The 22,823-nt window shown below is 41.6% G+C and overlaps 1 long non-coding RNA gene across 1 annotated transcript; it reads left to right on the top strand.

Annotated features, from left to right (window-relative positions):
- Positions 1-15,909: 15,909 nt before the first annotated feature.
- Positions 15,910-22,618, top strand: LOC309860807. Its single transcript, XR_014309648.1, has 3 exons — positions 15,910-16,003; positions 16,113-16,202; positions 22,133-22,618. It is a non-coding gene; the product is annotated as an uncharacterized lncRNA (long non-coding RNA).
- The last annotated feature ends 205 nt before the right edge of the window (positions 22,619-22,823 follow it).

Below are 22,823 nucleotides of genomic sequence, written 5' to 3'. Positions count from 1 at the left end.
AATTTCAGCTTTGCAAAATGAGAAGAGTTCCGGAGATTGGTTGCACAACAATGTGAATATACTTAACCCTACTGACCCATGCACTTAAATGGTTTAAATGTCAATTTCACGTTGTATGTAATTTACCACAATTAACAGTTTTAAAAAGAAAGAAAGAATAATGGTGGTAGATGAGGTATAGGATAAAGCGAGCCCCATTGGGGGGTGGGGGGCCATTTTTATGCTTCCCAGCTGTTCTATTGGCAAGGCCGCGTACAAGAATACTTGACATTCAAGTGTGTCTCAGCCTGAGCCTTTGCAAAGAGGGGAGCTGTTCTGCTCCACAGCCCATGGCTGCACCCAGCGTCAGTCAGAATGTACCGTTTCCTACTTAGGTTCCACCCGGGTCACTGAAGCCTCTGCGTGAGACCCCTGAGCCCACGCCTAAGTGACCCACTGTCAGCACTGAGGTATGAATACTTCGTGGTGGTTATCCACTGTAGGAAAGATCACAGACAGCCCCTATTTCCACTCTGACTGGTTCAGACCTATAAGGAAACTTGCCACCAAGGAAGCAGTGGATAGAATCTTGTCCTGCCACTCACTCAAGGCCACAATCACTGCAGAATGCTGCCGCTACTTCTTTTTTTCTTCCTTTCTTTTCTTTTCTTTTTTTTTTTTTTTTCATTTCTAACTTCCCTTCAGGCCCCCCAACAAATAGCACCGCAGTAGCATTGTTCAGAATGACTGCCAAGGGGTCAGGGTCTAGAAGCAGCTTCCCTGCCCTTTATTCATTGTTTTGATGAGAGCACATTCTTTAACTCTTCCAACATTCATCTTAGCTAAGGATGGTGATATAGGTCCCTGTTTGGGTTTAGGGAGGATTAAATGAGATTCTGCTCAGGAGCCCTGATCCCAGAGCCTGCACACAGGAAGTTCTTTATAAATGAGGACTGATGCTCTTCTCTGTAGCCAGCTGAATCCTGCCCATATTCCAAGTCCAAGCTCCAGCCCCTTCCACTCTGTGAAGTCCTCCAGGAGCCCACCATGAAAAAAAAGCCCACCAGGAATTCTTCTAAAACACAAGTTATCTGCACCCTTCGTCTTTTGGGGCAACTCTTCAGGGCTCAGGCCTCATCAGGCCCTCCAAACAGCAGGATACAGAGCACTGAGAGCTTTCATTCTTAGAACTCCCAAATATACAAGAATCATAAGTAATAGCTTGTGGATTACACACAATCACGGATAATGCAGGGGCTCAAAACATGGCCTTGTTCATTCCTGTAGCTGGGATAAACTTTCTTGTATTCTATGATTCGAGGTATACCAGAAAAGGCTGCCACTCCCCACACCTGTGTAGAGGTCCCTTTTGGGGTTCATCTGTCTCCCTGCTCCCTCTTTTTTTAAATGTAAAATCTTTGCAGCAAGAGAGTTCATACTTGCCTTAACCTTGAGTGAGTTTCCTGATTTTTCTGAGATAGTATTTTTAATTGCAAATTAAAGCAAGGGAGATGAATCCCAGAGAAGACCTAATCTACTTTATAATCAATGTCTGTTTATTCTGCCCATTTGTATACTCGTTCAGTGAGCATTTCTTGACTATCTCCTGTGTGCCAGGCACTGTTTGCCCCTGCAGGGCTGTTTCTGCTGGGAAAGCCCTTTCCAAGATTCTGAGCAGGGAATTCTCCAGTCTTCCAATGCTTCTTTGGCAGTCAGTGTGTCAAATATCTCTGAATGGTTATAAGGGAAATACAAAGACATTCAACCGAGCAACTTTAATTCAAGGGCATTGATTTATTTATATCTTATCCTGAGTACCTCTTGTGTTTCCAGGCATATGATAGGTTGGTAAGGTTAAGTGGATGGATGGTTGGTCGGTTGGTTGGTTGGATAGATGGATGGATGGTTGGATGGATGTTGTAGATAGCAGGAGTGTTAATTGGAGCTCCCCAGAAGCAGATTCAGAGATAAGGATTTGAGTGTAAGCCATTTATATGCCAGGCGATCCCAGGAAGTGTTGATAAGGGAGATGGATAAGAGAAGGAAGCCAACAAACGGTGTGTTATCAGGCAGGTTATCATTCTGATAAGCATCTGGAGACTTAACAGGCATTGAAAACGGAATGTCTGCCCAGGCTTCCTTTCTCCCTGCTTAAGTGAATAGCCATGGAATTCAGATGTTCTAAACAAGTATGAGAATGCACAAATATTATACATGTTTGTTGCCTTCAAATAAGGGAGCATCTTCTTTACCATCCTTTAAGACCAGGAACTTCCTGGAGTTGGCCCAAGATCTTGGGTGTGAATTCAGTATGTTTTGTGGCAGGTTTAAGCAAAGTTTCTACAAAATTTATCCTTTTCATATACAAAGAAATGGGTTTGTTCAAAGTCACTCACATATTTCAGGACAGTAGTTACTTTTAACACCATCTGAGTTCATATCCCATCATCACTTCTTAGCTCCATGACCTGGAGCAGGCTACCTGAACCCCCTTTGCCTCAGTTTTCCCATCTGCAAAATGGCAGTAATAATATCATGTATCTCAATAATGATGTTGAAGTGATTAAGTGAGGCTATGCTTGTTAAGTATTTATGAGCCACTAGCAAAGAATAAGTGCTCAATAAGTGCAAACTATTCTTATTATTGCTTGGAATGCATAAAAATGTATGCTGGGTGAATTTTAAAATTCTAATTCTTTTAACATTATTAAAAACACAACCATAATGGGAACATACAGATGGATAAAATAATCTGGGCTTCTAATAAACATTTTGAGCATTTGTTATAAGCACTCTACTAAGAAAAAAGATGATTCAGGTTTATCATCTAATGTCGACAAAGCTGAAATTAAAAACTTAATTATGCTAATTTAATCCTCTGGTGTCAATCCTTAAAGAGACCAAGACTTAAAGGTATTTCAAACTCAGCTTTCCCAGGGAGGACATACAAAGAAAACGCAAGATTGGGGCACCTGGGTGGCTCAGTCAGTTGAGTGTCAGACTCTTGATTTCAGCTCGGGTCATGATCTTAGGGTTGTGAGATTGAGCCCCACATTGGGCTCTATGCTCAGCAGGGAGTATGCTTTGGATTCTCTCTCTTTCTTTCTCTGCCCACCCCCAATAAAGAAATAAATCTTCTAAAAAAAGGCAGGTTTAGAAAAAAAAAAGAAGAAGAAGAAGAAAGAAAGAAGAAGAAAATGCAGGTTTAGTCAGCTTCTCTTGGTATACACTGGGAAAGATTGATGGGTGTCTTGTGTTTGAGCATTAAACTCTCATTGGTTAGATTTCCATGACCTTCACATCTTGACATTTAGGGGGGAAAATTAGATCTTTTTCTGCACTGTGCTCCATATCTATTTGATAGTTCACCTAGAAATTGTATTCAACTCCTAGGAACTGTGACTTCAAATATTGTTTTAAATCAAACAGATTTTTTTCCTTTTACAAAGTAAGTACGGAGTTAAACAATCCAAAGCAAATATGGTGACTACAAATATCATGAAGGACCTAAGCTCCTTCCAGGTCCTAAGGTCTGATCTCTGTCGTGATGCCTATAACATGGATCCTGGAGCTCCAGTCCTCACTTCAGTGCTCCAGGTAGCGAATGATGATGCAGGGAAAAGACAAGTGGGACCTTCTGGCTAAGTCATCCCCCTTAAAAAGCTTTCCTTGTAAGCCCCACTCAATGACTTCTGATTATATGTCATTGCCTATATATACCTCTATAAAGAAGGCTGGGACTTTTTAGTGGGTACCTTACCAACCCAACAATATAGTGATTCTGTTAGTAGAAAGAAAGGGAAAGATCATACTGCTTGGAGATCTAGCAATCTTTGCTGGTGTGAGCTCTTAATAAACTTGTTCAGAAAAAGATAAAAGGACAGGCGCCTGGATGCTTCAGTTGGTTAAGAGTCTGCCTTCGGCTCAGGTCATGATCTCAGGGGTTCTGGGATGGAGCTCGGTGTCGGGCTCCCTTCTCAGTGGGGAGTCAGCCTGTCCCTCTCCCTCTGCCCCTCCTTCACCCCCTCCATTCATGCTACTGCTTTCTGTCAGTAAATAAATACAATCTTAAAACACACACACACACATTAAGTAGGGGTGCCAAGATAACTCAGTCAGGTAAGCATCTGACTCTTAATCTCGGCTCAGGTCTTGATCTCAGGGTCATAAGTTCAAGCCTGCATTAGGTTCCGTGTCAGACGTGGAACTTATTAAAAAAAAAAAAAAAAAAAGAACAAAAGAAGGAGGAGAATAAATCATCTGCACACTCGTCCCTTTGGTCTTTTCTGAGCTCCTTGGGGCCAGAACTGTGTCCTATTCATCATTGTGTCGCCAAGGCCCACCTCGGTACCTAACACACAGTAAGTGCTCAAGAAATGGGAGTTTGATGATTGAACTAAAGACTGAAGTATGGATATACAATAAGACTGATTGTTCACCCTTGTGCACAAATCCATCTCCTAAATCCAGATACTTGGCCTTCAATGAACTATTATCACAGCTACTCGACAAGAGAGCATTGTAATTATCTTCATTTCATAGATGAGGAACCACAGGCTAGGTGAACATAAGTGATGTGCCCGAGGTGAGACATTCTCAGGGCGGGGCCTCGGGTAACACCAGATGAAGTCACCAAGCAAGCCTACAGAGGTTCTCCCATCAAAGTGAAAGTACCCAGTGCTCATGGGAGGAGCAGGGCAGCCTCAGCAAAGCAGGGCTGCTGGACAGCTTCCTGATCTCTTAATCCCCTCAGCTGGCCTCACTGCCTCCCACACAGCCCTGGCCTGCGTGGCACCAGGCCTGCCCCACAGGGCACAATGAGTTAGATGGATTAGCTAATTTTCTTCCTGTTTGACAGATGAGGACATTGGACTCCCACAGAAGCTAGGCTTCTTATCTGGGGCTGCACAGCTCAAAGAGAGGAAAGTGGAGATTAGAACCAGGGGTACCAATTCCCAGTCTGGTGGGAAGTGGGACCCCACGTTTCCATCCGCGCCAACTTCTCAAATTATCGGTGTGATTGTCTGGAAGCAGGACCAAGATGAATATTGCTCTGCTCAAGATACATCTTTCCACCACTCCCAGTCAACACATTCCACTCCTGGAACGTTTGCCACTGAGAGTGCCCAGTAGAATTGCTGGCCGCAGATTTCAGTAGCACTTGGGAGAGAGGAGGCATTAATAACAATTTGGGGGTGAGCTGCATTATGGACATCGCCACCCCTCCATTTGCTCCTCTAGGAGCAAACAGTCCAGCCTTGGCCCCACAAATGGAAGATGCCAGTAGTAGTCGGGTGACCAACCATCCTGGTTTGCCCAGGTCCATCCTGGCTTAGGACTGAAAATACTGCATTCCAAGAAGTTTCTCAGATCCCAGCAAATAAGGGCAGTCATCCACCCATCATACCTCTGTTGTTTCTCATGGGCCATACATTTGAAGACTTTCAACGGAACCTGGAAGAAGGGGGAAATGGGGAGGAGTCAAATGCAGGAACCAAATGGAGGAACCATCTATCCCATTGGATCCAACCCAGCAAAGAATGACTTGTTGAGTGCCACATTGATGACAGCCACTGCACCATGTCCTGCCTGGACGTGGGACAATCACTGTTCCCTGGGCACTCACCCCACACCAAGTGGAAGGGCTTCTTGTGGATGGACACTTTAATCCTCACAGCACCCCTAAAAGGTAGAGCCTTATTATTCTTCCACTCACAGAGAGAGGTCTGAAGCACAGGGAGATGAAGGAGTGTGTCTGAAGCTAAACAGCAGAAACACGGTTTGAGCCTGGCAGAGGGACTCCAGGGTGTGTGTCCTCCCTTCTTTGTACTGACTCCCAGAGGGGAGATTGAGGCTCCCTCGTCACTCAAGAAGCCACAGCCTGGTGCTTGCTTTGGCAGCCCATATACTAAACTTGGAACGATACAGAGAAAATGAGCATGACTCCTGAGCAAGGATGACATGCAAATTCATGAGGCATCCCATATATTGTGCCGTTCCCCAGGGAGCTGCCTGCCTTTGTGGATCAAGTCAGAGGAAACGATATGAGTCAAAGCCCAACATGCGGCAGTGAATCATGCAATTGTGACATTTTGCTGAGTGTTCCTGTAAAGCAGTCTATGACATGTGAGCGAAGCTGAGTTACACCTGAAGTTTTATTTTTTATTTATTTAACATTTTTTATATTTTATTTTTTCAGTGTTCCAAGATTCATTGTTTATGCACCACACCCAGTGCTCCATGCACCAGGCTCGCCCAACCCCCAACTCCCGTCCCCTCCAAAACCCTCACTTTGCTCCTCAGAGTCCACAGTCTCTCATGGTTTGTCTTCCCCTCCGATTTCCCCCCACTTACTTCTCTCCATCTCCCAATGACCTCTGTGTTATGCCTTATGCTCTACAAGTGAGTGAAACCATATGATAATTGACTCTCTCTGCTTGACTTATTTCACTCAGCATAATCTCCTCCAGTCCCATCCATGTTGATACAAAAGTTGGGTATTCATCCTTTCTGATAGAGGCATAATATTCCATTGTATACATGGACCATATCTTTTTTATCCATTCGTGTGTTGAAGGGCATCTTGGTTCTTTCCACAGTTTGGCAATTGTGGCCATTGCTGCTATGAACATTGGGGTACAGATGGCCCTTCTTTTCACTACATCTGTATCTTTGGGATAAATACCCAGTAGTGCAATTGCAGGGTCACATGGTAGCTCTATTTTTAATTTCTTAAGGAATCTCCACATTGTTTTCCAAAGTGGCTGCACCAACTTGCTTTCCCACCAACAGTGTAAGAGGGTTCCCCTTTCTCCACATCCTCCCCAATGCTTTTTGTTTACTCTCTTGTTAATTTTGGCCATTTTTAACTGGTGTAAGGTAGTATCTCAGTGTGGTTTTGATTTGAATCTCCCTGATGGCTAATGATGATAAACCCTTTTTCATGTGTCTGTTAGCCATTTGTATGTCTTCTTTGGAGACGTGTCTGAAATTTTATGTGCAAACATGTCATTTCTACCTGTCTCAGAAATTAGAAAATGTCAACTTAAAAAGAAAAGAAGAAGCCAGTAGCCTGGGAGGCAGGACAAGGCAAAGGCTCAGATCCCTGAAAGAGTAGTAATGATGTTGTGTTGGTTGACGTTCTACAGAGCAGTGGTCATGGACCAGGTTTTGCTCAATCTCTAAGGAAAATGTCTCATTTAACCCTTATTAGCTGGAGGGCAATCATCTCCATTTACAGAGCATTAGGCTGGCTGAGAGAGGTCAAGCACCTTACCCAAAGTCACACAGTTGGGTAGAGCTGGGATACAAAAACAGAAGTGTAATTCCATGAGTGGGCAGAACTGGGCGGTAGGTGGGATCGCAGGCTGTTACCCATGGGCAGGCTAGATGAGGGCCAGCTGAGAGCCACAGACTAAGTGCCCTGGACATCTAGCCATCCCTGACTTTTTATTTTTTTCTGTGTCTGCCAAGAAGTACAGGACTCCAGTCTTGAGCCCTGGGCTGTGCTCCGCTCGCAGCCCCCAGCGCCGCTGGCGGCCACCATTGTTTTGCCAGACGATGAACCAGTGGCCACCCTGAGAGCTTCACAAAGCAGCACAGAACTCTCGATCCTGCCACAACGTTATTTCTTTTAAGAATAAATGCCACAGCATGGTACTATTTTAGGAAGCAGCTTTCCACACCCACCCCAGCCTGTCCCTCAATTGTTGGTGTTCACTTCCTGCTCCACTGAAAGGCTGAAAACACATTCTCTGCCTCCACACAACCGAAGCAGGCCCTCGTCAGGCCCTGCCCTGTCACAGAGCTGCACGCTCGGGTTATTATCACTGCATAACCGATAGGCGTGATTAGTACGGACGTATTCCAGAAGCAACTGATTTAAAAATCATTCACGGGGGGCTGCTACCTGAGAGCACACGCTGCTCTTTTGCCCACAGAGCTCCCCTGCCTGCAGCGGTTCTGGGAGGTCCACCTCCCCCTGGAGAGCGGCACGGCAGGCCTGCAGGACACAGGAAAGCTTTTCTGAGAGGATCCCTGCTCCTTTATCAGCTTGTACTGAGTGAGAGCATAACTGAAGATTCTAAACTGTGGGCTGGTCTCTGAGAGGGGCCGTTTTATCCAACCATCAAGAAGAGAGTGGGCTGTGGTGAGAACTGGGTTCTTTAGAAAACAGAAGGAACCCCACTGCTTCACTCACAACCAAAAAGGGGGAGGTTAGACCCAAAGCAGAGGGGAGAGTTACCTCTCTGCAGAGAAATAAAGCCACCCTCGAAGGTACTAAGGCCATGAAGGACCCTAACCTCGTGTGTATTAGAGCTAGAGAATCTGGCAGAAAATCAGTGATGTCTGCCCTGATCGAGCAGAGAACACCGGAGCTCATGTGTGATGCTGATGGTGATTAAAAGCCATGATCAGCATTATTTACCACACACTGGGCACTCATCTGATTAGTTGACACATGCATTTAATATTTGTGACAACCCTGTGAGGTTAAGTTTTATTATCAGCTCCAGTTTACAAATGTGGAAAGTAAGGCATAGAGAGGTTAAGTTTGTTATTCCAGATCACACAGCTGGAAAACGGCAGAGCTGGAATTTAAACATGGGAGGTCCAGGGAAAACTGTGGGAACATGCCTACGGGGTATTTTTAGGGGTGAGTATTATAAAACTGTGAAGTATTATAAGGTTCTGGGTGATTACTAGCCAATTGTAGAATATGAGTGTTGGTTTTCCTTTCTTATAACAAAGCTGCCTTCAGGGCCTGTACACAGGTGGCCAGAGGCCCAAAGCAGTGCTCAGTAGAGAGAATTCCCCAGGTTCTAACTGGGAGCTGGAGCAAGAAAAGTGTGTCATCTCTGACGTAAAAGTATCTAACACCAGGTTACCTACAAATACACTGAGCTTCCCTCCTTCAGGACCTGGATGAAACAACTCTCTTTTATCTTCCCAAACCAAAGGTTTCCTTCATCTCTGCAAAAGAGGCAAAAGAGCGGGAGTCACCCCCAATACACACAACCCCAGGGCTGAAGTGGAAGAGTCCTGACTGGTGGCCTCAAAAGGATCACACTTGCATTTGTTTCTCCTGTGACCTTGTGCCTTCTCCTTACTGGCCCCCGCCCAAATCGGGCCCAAGAACAACGTGCCCCTGGTTTGCCAGGGCCCTGCTTCAGAGACCAGCTCATTGTCTCCTGGGGCCGTCAACCTGATGTATCTCCACTCTCTGAGCAACACTCTGTTCACCTCAAGAAAGAGCCCCGTAATCAGAAGCAATATTCATGATCCACTTCCAAATTTTAAAACCAGGTTACAAAGTCGTATGTAAGTTGTGATAGTATTTGGGGAGGAAAGAATAACAATGACAGTTAATGTTTGTTGAGGGCTCACTGTGTGCCAAGCACAATGCTACCTCTTCTGTTAATCTTTAGAGCAACACACTGAGGCAGGAATAGCATGAGGTGGATATAAAAACCACTCAAAGTGAAGTGACAGGGTCAGGAATGAAACCCAGGCTGATGGACCACACACCCCTGTTCACATCTCCATTTTACCTTTCAGCCTCCCGACTCATCTCGTCTCAAGAATGTTTATAAAATAAAAAGCCTTCAAACAGAGAGCGAGTTACCCCCTCAGAGCAAAGGGCAGGCTTGCTTACTGGCCATTGGAAAAGCTCTACATTCCTTAAGCTCAGGCTTCTTCTCTAGAATGCAACCCACCAGCTGTGCAGGTGTCCCCTGGCCCTGGCCCTCTCACCTCATGAGAAGCAGGGCTCAGGGAACATGCTCCGCATTGCTTGTCCTCTAGCTGCTGCAACTGCCATGAGTAATAAGCTATTCTTTGTTTCTAACCCAGGAGTCTCATGTCTTTTCCCCATGAAACTCGCAGCCTAACCCATTACATTGTAAGGAGGGTAACATTTGAGACACGTCGTAGTGTGTAATGCTTAGCCAGTGGTTCTAAACATTATATACTCCACTGTTCTCAATCGAAGGAGCACTCTCTATTTTATTCCCTCAGCCGAGGTCTCTCATCCTGTCATGATTTTTGTGTGTGTGGATAATTTTGATGAATTATGAGTGAAAAAAAAAGTGTATACCAGTCACCATACTCCTTCTGCTGAAAGTAAATTAAGGGATAATCCCATCAGCCATTAGAAGGCAAGAATCATGGAAGCTCGAGATGCCTTCATGAAAATGGTTAGGAATCCAAGGTACAGATCAACAGGAAATAAGGGATTGGTTAAAATTCTCTGAGATAAAAAGAGCTCTAAAACACATTGTGCTTAGGAAGCATTGGTCAAAAGTTGCAGAAAGAATTGAAGAAAATAAAATAGCCTATGTATGCCACTGAAAAATGTGTCCTCGCTACAAACGTGCCAGGAAGACCAGCTATCACTGATTTCACATAGAGTTTCTACCCCTAGGAATGCATTTTCTAAATAGGATATGCCTTCATTCCATCATATGAAACAGATAGGTACTAAAGAATTTGTAAACTGGAGTCTATCTCTAATCCCAGATCTGCAATTGGACAAGAGAGCATGTATAAATGTGGCCATATCGAGATTTTTGTCCTAAAATATTGCTGGAGAAAAAAAGTTAATTATAAGGTTTAGGCCAAAACGTTTCACACAACTATTGCCTTAATTTTTTTCCAGCTATGGGAAGTCATGACCGTGTTACAAATAATAAGCTCTGAAAATAGAGCATTCAAGGAAAGAATTTAGTAATCAAAATGCACGGCAAGATTAATCTGACTCAAATTTTCCAGTACAAACAATCATGGTGCTACCTGGTAACCAAGCATAAGCAAATCATGTAAATGAATGTAATTAGTATGACTTTGATACAAAAGAGAAGAGTTTGCAATTCTTTTCTGGTCTCTCATTTTTAAGACCCTTTACTCTAACCTTATGCATTCTGAAGAACACAGAAGGGTACACAGCAAGACTTCCACATTACAGTACCAAGGTTTACTGGCTGGGAAAAGGGGGCCCAAATTGAGTTTCTTCCCATAACTGCTTTTTCACCTCAGCATGGAGAACTGGTGACACACTTCTGAAACAGCTGGGATGCCCTCAAGCAGTAAGAGTGTTAGGAGCTCAGTCCTGGGACTGAGTGGCAGCGAGACTCATACATACTCAGCCCAATTTTGCAAAATCGAAGAGCAGATGCCAAAACTGGGAGTGAAGGATATGTACAACAATTGTCCTTGATGTTCTTAGATAAACTCCCGGCAGAGGCAGATCCTTGAAAGATAGAAGTCCAGGGTAGACGAGGCAGAAGAATCTTAGTCTCTGGCTTGATCAGGACTAATTGGTTTCCCAGTTACCATCTACAATGTTTACTATTACCTACCTACCCATCTCTCTCCTCCCCTTTCCTCCCTTCCCTATCACATACTCATATTTCCATCCTTATTAAAACACATCAGCCCTGGATCTCTCTGGCCCCAGTCCCATACACAAACATCTTCGTGACTGTCCACCCACAACCTCATCAGACAGGTTGGTAAACACTTTTCAAGAGGACCTTTTATGTTCCACAGTCTGCTCAGTTCCCTGAGAACTCAGAAGCCCTGCTTCACTAGACGGGAATATAAGTGTATTCACACGATGACTTTCTGAGGACTTCCTGTCAAATCCCTGTTCCTGCCATTTAAGGAGTTTTCTTCTTCTTCTTTTTTTTATTTTTTTTTTTGGTAATAGCTTTATTGAGCAGTAATTCATATACCCAATAAAGGTACAATCCAGTAGGTTTTAGTATAGCCAAAGAGTTGTGCAATAATCATTCCACTTCTAGAACATTTTCATCACCTCAGAAAGATGATGCCCCTCCTACTTCTCCCCCAACCATCCGACCTTCCACTCCCACCCCAGCCTTTGACAACCACTGATCTGCTTTCTGTCTTTATGGATTTACCTGTTCTGGACATTTGCATAAATGGAATCACACAATATGTGATATTTTGTGACTGGCTTCTTTCACTCAGAGTAATATTTTCAGAGTCCATCCATGTGGTTGTACACAGCAGTACTTCATTTCTTTTTATTGACAAATAATAGTCCATTTATGAATAGACAACATTTTATTTACCTCCTCATCAGTTGATGGGCATCTGGGTTGTTTCCACCTTTGGAATCTTATGAACAATGCTGCTAAGAATATTCATATACAAACTTTTGTTTGGATGTATGTTTTTATTTCTCTTGGGCATAAAGTATATCTAAGAGTGGAATTGCTGGGTCATATGATAAGATTGTGCCTGACCTTTTCAGGAACTGCTAGACTGTTCTTCCAAGCAGCTGTGTCATTTTATAGTCCCACTAGTAGCGTTTGAGTGTTCCAGTTTCTCCACATCCTCACCAACACTTGTTACTATTGGATTGTGATTATAGTTGTCTATATGAATTTAAAGTGGACTGCAGTGTGATTTTGATCTGCATTTCCTAGATGGCTAATAACGCTGAACATCTTTGCATGTACTCATTCATCCTTTTTGTATCTTCTTTGGAGAAATGTATATCAATACATTTTGCCCATTTTTAATCAAGTTATTTATCTTGAGTGCCTTCTATATTCAAGAGTGCCTTCTATATTCAAGATACAAATCCCTTATCAGATGTATGATTTGCAAGGACTTTCTCCCTTACTTTAGGTTATCTTTTCACTTTTTTGATGGTGTGTCTTTTGAAACAAAAAGAAAAAAAAAACAATTCTTTTTCATTTTAATGAAGTCCACGTTATCTATTCTCCTTGGTTTTGTTTGGATGTGTGGTATCATGTCTAAAAAAATTGTGTGATCCAAGACTGCAAAGATTTACACCTGTTTCCTTCTAGCTTATTTTATAGCTTTAGCTCATACTTTTATGGCTTTGATTTATTTTGAGTTAATTTTTGTATATTTTATAAAATTTGTATGGAAGTAGATGCCCTACCTGGATTTTCTGGTAACCAAAATTATCTTATGAAATTGAAACCTTTTTAATTTGGGAGGAGAAGTTATGAGGTGAGCTATAAGAACCCTGTGACTGTAGCACTTTCTCTTACAAAAGGTTACAGAGAGGGTCCATGGGCCAAGCCCAGCAGTAACTATGTTCCTTCGGAGCTCTGGCTTGGCCATCAGCATCTGCCATGCAAATCTGGGTTTAAGAAGACCAGAGTCAAGCCATAGGGAGCAGCAGTACAGCAAGTTGAAAGGGGCTCTTGCCTCAAAAATCCAGAAAGACCTAGGCTTCCAGGTACCATTTTCAAGTTAAATAATGAGAATATTCCATTGAAGAAGCAGTTGTTACCTAGATGAGCTTCCCTGGGCCCTTTGCTTGCCTGACTAAGTGTTTGGAGCTATCTCCAGTTATCTCCATCACTGATGCCTTACTTTTCAACTTTACTCAGGATCTTTACTCACCTGGGGTACTATTAAAAATCTGTCTTTCTGGAGTGCCTGGGTGGCTCAGTCGATTAAGCTTCTGCCTTTGGCTCAGGTCATGATCTTAGGGTCCTGGGATCGAGCCCCATGTCAGGCCCCTTGCTCAGCGGGGAGCCCACTTCTCCCTCTCCCTCTGACCCCCCCCCCAACCCCTGTGCTTTCTCTCTCTCTCTCAAATAAATAAAATCTTTTTTTTTTAAGATTTTATTTATTTGACAGAGATCACAAGTGGGCAGAGAGGCAAACAGAGAAAGCAGGGGTTGGGGGTGGGGGCAGGAAGCAGTCTCCCTGCTGAGCAGAGAGCCTGATGCAGGGCTCCATCCCAGGACCCTGAGATCATGACCTGAGCCGAAGGCAGAGGCTTAACCCACTGAGCCACCCAGGCACCCCATAAATAAAATCTTAAAAAGAAAAAAAAAATCTAACTTCCTTGCCCCACCCCAGAATGGATGAATGGAAAACTGTACAAGTCTAACGAGTAGCCCAGGTGATTCTGATGCAAGCCACTCCTACACCCACTTTGGCAACACCACCACTGAAGATTATCTAAAGACTGTGAGTTATACTGTGAGTTATACCCTTTAGTGTGGCTTTCTTATGTCCAGAGTGTCACCCAAGGCTGTGGAAAGGGGGTGACAGTGCTAGGGACTGGGGAAAGGAAGAGTAGAGTCCATGTACAAGAGAAATGGGAAGAAAGAATTTGACAAAGAACATCTGGAAGCCTTTTGAAAAGGCTCAGAAAACTCACCGTATCAGAAAATCACCTGTATTATTATTTAACTAGTATCTTTCTTGATATCAACGCATGTACTATTGTCCCCTCCTTTAGACTTGTAATATCAAGTTAGTTTTTTGCAAATGTATATTATAAAAAATATGTAATTATTGACATTTTAAAAATCATCTGTGTGCTATTAAATTCTCTACAGAACTACCAGCGATCACAACATCATCCTTAGGAATACAGCCTTTCACTCTGCGAGCTTCTAGAGGTCAGAGATTATGTTCATGCCCTTGGCAATTCCTTGTGACACTCCTTCCTCTAGGACAGAGAAAGTTTTTAGAGAAACATCTGTTTTCTGGAGTCAAGAGTAACCTCTTGCCCACCTTCTAAATAGGGCAAAGATCATCAGAGTTGAGGGTCCTGAACAGTTTAATCACCGTATCATGCACAAACATGATTGCCACTGTACGATGCAAATTGGCCACAAATTAAATGTTAATGCAACCTCCCCAGAGGCTATCAGAATTACCATCAGTGTTCTGCTCTTTATTTCTTTATTTTAAACTTTCAGCCTTTTGGAAGAGCTTTAGAGTTAACAAAATATATATATAATATCCTGAACTATGTAAATTCAAAGTATTACAAGGAAGTTTTCTTGAAATAGAAAAAAATGCAAGTGTAACTTTTTTTTTGCAGGTTTAAGTTCTGTTAAACCCATATAAAAGAACACATGTGTTCAGATGGATTTCAAATACGTCTTTATCATGGCTATTTCTCCTCCTCCAACATTCTTTAATAAAGGAGGTTTTAAGGAAGCTGCCTGCCTATGCAGTAGTAAATTCATATCCCAGTCTTCCAGGAACATAATGCAATCATAGCTTGCAAATGCAAATTGAGGGGAGACACTAGATTCAGTAAATAGAGATTTATGAGATTGTCTCATTAATATTTCTTGGTAAGTAAGTATTACACTAAAGGGGTAAAATGACTATTCTATGGCACTTTGAGCATCCTACTCATAATGAGATATGTAAATGTTGCAAATTGGGGAGACCATAGTAATGTTTTACATACTAATAGGGTAAGTTCAGTCCCGTTTATTATATATTTGGTTCTATTTGTTGCATGAGTGCTGTATTCATGCCAATCACCATTTTTTTTTAAATGGAAGCATACATTGATGTTTCTTTTCCTGGCTTAATGTTTTCAGAGTGCCAGTTGAGTAAACATCTGTAGGGAAGAAACATATGCTTTAGGCAGAGCTGAAATCAATATATATATATATATATATACATATATATATATATGCATAGGTATATATGCATACCTATATATATATGCATACCTATGCATATATATAGGTATGCATATATATATATATTTAAAGATTATTTATTTAACAGAGAGAGAGATGTCACAAGTAGGCAGAGAGGCAGGCAGAGAAAGAGGGGGAAGCAGGCTCCCCGCTGAGCAGGGAGCCTGATGCGGCTCAATCCCAGGACCCTGAGATCATGACCTGAGCCAAAGGCAGACGGTTAATGACTGAGCCACCCAGGCATCCCTGAAATCTTATATTTTTATCGAAGTCCTAGACCCCTTTTGTTTGCCTAACCAAAAGGGGAAAAAAAGTGTCTCTGTGTACTAAAAACACACTGGGTGTGGAAAAACCCAGAGGAGTATGCTTTCTTTTCTTTTAAAGAGCTTTGTTATGTTTTGCAATATATGTATGCATGGTGACCATGGTTTTGGAAAGCAAACTACCCCACCAGGACCAAACTAGTCCAACTGCTTAGAAAATAATGCAAATGCATCTAAGATTCAACTTTCTATACTTGTCTTGGCAGAGCAATCATTACTATCATGGGGACATCGGTGATTTCTTTAAAATATGCTTACCCTGGATACTTCAGGGTATGTGTGTCCAAACAAATAAAATGTTTATGTCTAGGGCTTTATTTGTCCTTTCTCTCATATCTTTCAGGAGAAGTCCAAACAAGTATATAGTTTCATCAAATCCTAAAAAAGAGCTTACTCAACTTGGATGGACAATTCAGAAGAATAAGAATTGAAGGTAAAATCCTTACTTGTTTAATAACTTGCATGGCAAAAGAACTTCACTGAGAAGTTAGACTGGGCTCTCTGTGCTCAGCAATAGGCTTGAAAAGAAAGAAAGTGGCATTAGGCCCTCCCCTTCTAAAGACAATAAGGACTTCTCTTTCTCCAGAAGAGAATTGCAAAGCCTTTGGATTTAGTCTACCATGTATGAAATTCTATATCTCCAAAGATACAGAACTAGATCACCTGAGAGGGGAGAGGGATTAAAGGAGTAGGTGAGGAAGGGTAGAGAGGCAGTCAGTTTGGAAGGTTTAGTTAGGGACAGATGCCTCTTCCACACAGCATTTCCAAGATGGCGAGACCTCCAGTGAGGGGCTTATGTGGAGCCACATGCTGAACACCATGCTCTCTGGTCTTGTGGTCCTCAACCAAGACTTGGTCAGATGGCAGCTGGCAGGGACTTTATGGGGACTTTTAGGAACCTTTCAGTATGAGAGGATTTCAACAGGGTTCTCTGCAAAGTGGCTTGGATTATCAAGCTTGAGTTTTTATACTTTACTGATGCCAGCACTATGGCTCTTGTCATATCTTTCCTAACCAGTAAGGTACCTTAAATACAACTAATATTGCTCACTAAAAATGATTTCTAATATCTCTTTTGTTACCATGGAAGTTTCAAGATGTTGATTCGGATTAACTTACACTGACACCACACTCCTCACACCTAAATATTTCCGATTAAAGTGCCATAAATCCAATAGAACATTGTGGCTTCAAGAGAGTGGGTGCCAATCTCAGAAACATTTCTTATCTTCAAGTAGACACCACAGGTTTGGACAGGGATCATCAATGGACTGATGACTGAGGCCTTTCCCCCCAAATTTCTTGGATTTCTTAAATCCCTAATTTTAATATCGCCTAGATTTCGCAAGCCCCAGGGAAGGGGGACAGGCTACTCAGAAATTACATTTGTATTCCTTGACCCAATGAATTATGTGTCCAATCTAAAATTAGTTTGATTTTTTTTAAGTGATGTGACATTTCTTGTGCTCAAGTGTTGGGACCCAAATTCACATCTGTTACATTAGTTTAATGTCTATCTCCCTCACTAGACTGTAAACTTCTTAAAGCTAGAACGAATTCTGTTTTGTTCACCACACTACGTAATGTGATATTCCATACCACATTATGTATGCTTAGTAAATATTTATGGAAAGATGGGGACAGGGAAGGAAGTAGATGAAGGGAAATGTGGGGGAGAGAATGGGTTGAATAGTGTTAAAATAGAGCTGCCGTAGCCAAGCCCTCCCCCTCTAGTGCACCTCATTGACTCTGAGGATTTCAACTTCATGCAGTCTTCCTTCAATATGTCACAGGCCCAGTGACATCCCTAAGACTAGACAAGACACCAGAATGGAGTCACCACACAATAGTCCTGTCTTCTCAAGCTAAAATACATTTCTATGTTTAAAAATACTCAGAAGGACAGAGAGTGAGCTGAACCATAAATCAAGGACCGACAGCCACAGATGTCAGGCTCCTGAAGGAATCAAGGTATCCAACGTCCAGGCGAGGAGGTGGCTGCAGCGCCTCCTAGAGCAGCACTGTCCCTTGCAGATGAGAAGAACTGAAGTGCAGGGAGGCTGATGAGTCTCCACTGGAGCAGCCTGGATGGCAACTGGTGATTTTTTTTTTTTTTAAGATTTTATTTATTTATTTGACAGAGAGAAATCACAAGTAGATGGAAAGGCAGGCAGAGAAAGAAGGAAGCAAGCAAGTAGATGGAGAGGCAGGCAGAGAGAGAGGGAAGCAAGCTCTCTGCTGAGCAGAGAGCCCGATGCGGGACTTGATCCCAGGACTCTGAGATCATGACCTGAGCCGAAGGCAGCAGCTTAACCCACTGAGCCACCCAGGCGCCCCGACAACTGGTGATTTTTAACACATAATCTCATTCCTTGGAACTAGTTCGTGCTCTTCTCACTATATGAAGTTCTTGGGATGGGTTTCTTCCGAAGAATGGCAGAAAGGAAAGGGTTAGGAGATAGAAGCTCCAACCCTCCAGGGCGGCAAATACAATGGAATGTAAAAACTGATGGAAGGGCATGTGGCAGAGTGGGGGGCCTGAAATCCCTGCTTCGTAACTTCTTTTTTTTTTTTTTTAAAGATTTTATTTGACAGAGAGAGATCACAAGTAGATGGAGAGGCAGGTAGAGAGAGAGAGAGAGGGAAGCAGGCTCCCTGCTGAGCAGAGAGCCCCATGCGGGACTCGATCCGAGGACCCTGAGATCATGACCTGAGCCGAAGGCAGCGGCTTAACCCACTGAGCCACCCAGGCGCCCCCCTGCTTCGTAACTTCTAATGCTCAGTAAAATATAGCGAAATCACAGATGTATGATGGAGAGACAGATACTTGGAGTTTCTCAGGCTGCCAGAAGCTTAGAGCATATCCTGCTGAAGTCTGGAACAAGAGTCTGGGAAGGTAAGTGAGCTTTTTAGCCAATGGCATGCAGTCTGTGGAGTGTTGCTGGTGGGGAAGGCTCTGGCTGACTGTGGTGAGAGGATATATGGAAACTCTGTGTATTTCCCACTTGATTGTCCAACTTCTCTAAAAAACAAAGTCCATTATTTTTTTTTAAAGAGAAGTCAGAAAAAAAAGAAAAGCTCATTACATTACTTAAACAGCAGAAAAAACATAGATGAAGAGAGAATTAACCAAAAAGAAATTACATACAATATAGCATGGGGACCAAAAGTACACACACGTAATTCACATTTAGAAATAAAGTTTATTGTTTTTGTTTTTGTTTTTTTTAAAGATTTTATTTAGCTATTTGACAGACAGAGATCACAAGTAGGCAGAGAGGCAGGAAAAGAGAAGGGGGAAAGCAGGCTCCCCACTGAGCAGAGAGCCCAATGAAGGACTTGATCCCAGGACCTTGGGATCATGACCTGAGTCAAAGGCAGAGGCTTTAACCCACTGAGCCACCCAGGTGCCCCTAGAAATAAAGTTTAGATTTGCAGAGAATATGATGAGAAAGACCAACATACGTTTAGTTAGAGTTCCACAAGAAACAGAGGAGATTATAGAAAGAATAAAGGAGAAGCAACATTTGAAGAGACTGTGGGAAGAATATTCCATGCATTCTCAAATCAGGAAGCACCATGAGTCCCAGACAGGATAAATAAATGTAAAGATACACCTAAACACATCCGAGTAAAATGGGGGAAAAATACCTGGGCTAGAGAGACTATCTTATGAACAAGAAGGAACGAAAGAAATTATCTACAAAGGAGAGTCAAGTGGACCATAGCTGACTTTTCAGTACCAGCAGTGGACTAATTTCTGCAATGTGCTGAGAGAAAATAAGAAAAAGTGAACCTAGAACTTTAGGCTCCAAAAAAATTGCCAATGAAAAATAAAGGTGAAACAAAAATATTTTCAGAAGAACAAAACCTCAAATTCTCCATAAACAACTTCTCGAGTATATACTGAAAGAAAAAGGAAAACTTTCCAGAGGCAGTCTGAGATAAAAGAAGAAATGCTAATTAAAAATAAATCATATGACAATGATAAAGACAACTCTGAGCAAACATTGACAAATTAAAACAATATCTATAATACTGTGTAATTTTTAGTCTAAAGACGATGAAGATAAAATATCAGGAGAAGCCAAAATGGCTTGAATTCAGAAAGTAAGAATTGTGGCTTTCAAAAGTTTAAACGTCTTGTATTTTTGAAAGAAGAAAAGCATGTTCCATAACATACAGCTTACTTTATTAAAATTTCAAGTGTAAATATAAAATTATAGAGGCTCCCAAAAGCCAGAGTTGTTCTTTAAAACCTTGAGCAAGAAATTATCAAAAAGTAAAAATAAAAACAGTATTAGGAATGAAGCCAGATATAACTCCAGATAAATAAAAAGTTAAAAGACAGTACAATTAATAACACTTTTATTGAAATAAATTTGATAGCAAACAAAAGGAAAAACTGTAGAAAAATATGTTGCCAAGATAGAAAACCTTGATAGTCCCATCCTCTAACGCTAAAGAAATCAAATCAGTAATTAAAGTCTTACCCCAAAGAAAAGATTAGACACATAACAATATTTTCAAATATTCCAAAATCGGCTTTTTCCAATTTTACACAAAACTTTCCATAGTGTGGGGGATGAGGAATGGAAATAGTCATCATGTTTTTCTAAAAAACTAGTACAATCTTTTTTTTTTTTTTTTTTTAAGATTTCACTTATTTATTTGACAGAGATCACAAATAGAAAAGCAGGCAGAGAGGGAGGGAGGAGGAAGCAGGCTCCCTGCTGAGCAGAGAGCCCGATGTGGGGCTCGATCCCAAGACCTGGGATCACGACCTCAGCCGAAGACAGAGGCTTTAACCCACTGAGCCGCTCAGATGCCCCTAAATCTTAATACAAAATGTAGATACGGCTGGTTAAAGGCAGGAAAACTATAGATCATTAGCATTTATATATAAAGATGCAAAAATCCTGAACAAAATATTAGCAAACCAAATCCAGAGTGGATAATTAAAATAACCTACATTTACCAAATTGCTTTTTCCTAGAAATGCAAGAGTATTTTAATAGGAGAAAACTTAGCACATTAACAGATTAAAGTAGAAAAACTGTACAAGCATCACAACAGATACAGAAAAGTATTTGATGAAAAATACTACCTTTATTCTCACTAAAACTCTTGGCATGGAAAATAAATTCTTTAATAAATGATAACTACTAAAAAGTCTGCAGCAAACATTTTATTCCACAGTGAACAGTTACCTTGTAAAGGCATCTTTCTAATAATCAGGAACAAGACAAAAAAATACTCCTAAATATTTCTGGTTCCTTTGTAATCAGGAATAAGAAATAGATGTCTGCTATTTCCCCCCTTCTCTTCTACACTGTGCTGACTTATGTAGGAAGATGAGATAAAGAAATATAAAGTAGAATTGGACAGGAAAAAACAAAACTGTCGTTATTTGCCAACGTTATGATCTCCTACATGAGAAAAACTACACTAATTTTTAGAAGTACTAGAGAGTTCTGCAAGGAAGTTATATAAAAAGGTCAACCTAGAATAATAATTGCACTTTCATGCATTAATAATAAGCACTTAGAAAATGGAAATTGTTTAAAGTTGTCCTTGTTCATTTCACTGTTGATGCTATTTTTCTTTGTATTTTAAACTTTTGAAAATAAAGGGGAACTATTGAGAAGGTAATCAAAACACAGATGTAACACTAATGGTGACCACAAAAACAAGACGATACCTAGGACTAATCTAACGAAACTAGAAAATAACCTTAATGAAGGAAATCACAAAATGTTACTTTGAAAGTCAGCAAGGAATACCAAAATAAAACAGAAAGTCATGTTCATGTATATGGAGACTCAATTTCATAAAGATGTCAGTCATCCTTCAGTTGATCTAATTGGTTACCAACCAGAATCCCTGTTTTAATTACCTAAGCACTAGATATAGCAAAGTAATTAAGACCAGCTCATTGCACAGAAGGCAAGGATCACATCTACAACCTTCCTATCCTCTAGGCCAAGTCCATCACCTCTCTCTGTGTACAATCATTCTGCACGTTTCTATTATGGCAGTGGTGACCATTCTTTCTAACCTAACGCCCAGGGATGACATTTAGTATAGGATTTCTCAAACCTGGCACAATTGACATTTTGGACCAGATAATTCTTTGTTGTAGGGGGCTGTTCCATGCATGGGAGGATGTTTAACAGCATCCCTGGCCTCTGGTCACTCGATTCTCAGCATCTACACATATGTCCCACTTGAGATCACTGTAAGTGTATCCAGACTTTGCCAAACATCACATACAGAGCAAAATCACGCTCTACAGGTTTAGCATACCATGTGACAATGACTACATTTCCTATGGACTTTTCTCCTTTGTTCATGTCTTTCCAGGAGACTTTTGTCAGTTACCAAATGAGACATTCCAGATGCAGAAAATGAGGAATCAGCGACGTGGAAAGCCAGAATACAAAAGAAGAAAGCCTTTTAAAACTATAAGGGAAAATGACTTCCAACTGTGGCTAAAATGCTAGAGCTCATAATATTCTTGTTTCTCCTCTTCTTCCTGAACATGCAAGTAGACTACATTTTCCAGCCTTCTTTCACTTAAACAGTCCATGTGACTGTGTTTTGACTGCTGATATGTGGGTGAAAGTAAATCTACTTCCAGGCCAGACCTCTAAAACCTTTCAGAAGTTCCTCCATGTTCTCTCCCTTGTCACCTGGATGGATGGATGGATGCAGAAGTCCCAGGGAAGGATTCCAAGCCCCAGTGCAGTCTCTAAATGAAAGAAAACTGGGTCCCCAAATCATGTACCAAAAAAAAAACAAAAACAAAAACAAAAAACCCTCCTCCATAAATAACTGCACTTACCAATGAATAGACCAAATGTTTGTTTGTGTTAGTTGACTGAGATTTGAGGGTTGTTTGGTACAAGAGTTAGCCTATTCTAACTAACACAGCCCCTTGGAATTCTATGCGCGTATCAACCATCAATTAAGTAGGCAAATTAGAAGTAAATGTCAAGAACTTACCTCTTCTGAAATCCTTTCTTAGAAAAGCAGGTAGAGTATATAGTCCGTC

The sequence above is a fragment of the Mustela nivalis genome (assembly GCF_964662115.1).
Source record: "Mustela nivalis genome assembly, chromosome: 3".
Taxonomy (NCBI): Eukaryota; Metazoa; Chordata; class Mammalia; order Carnivora; family Mustelidae; genus Mustela; species Mustela nivalis.
This window is presented reverse-complemented; position numbering and strand designations above follow the sequence as displayed.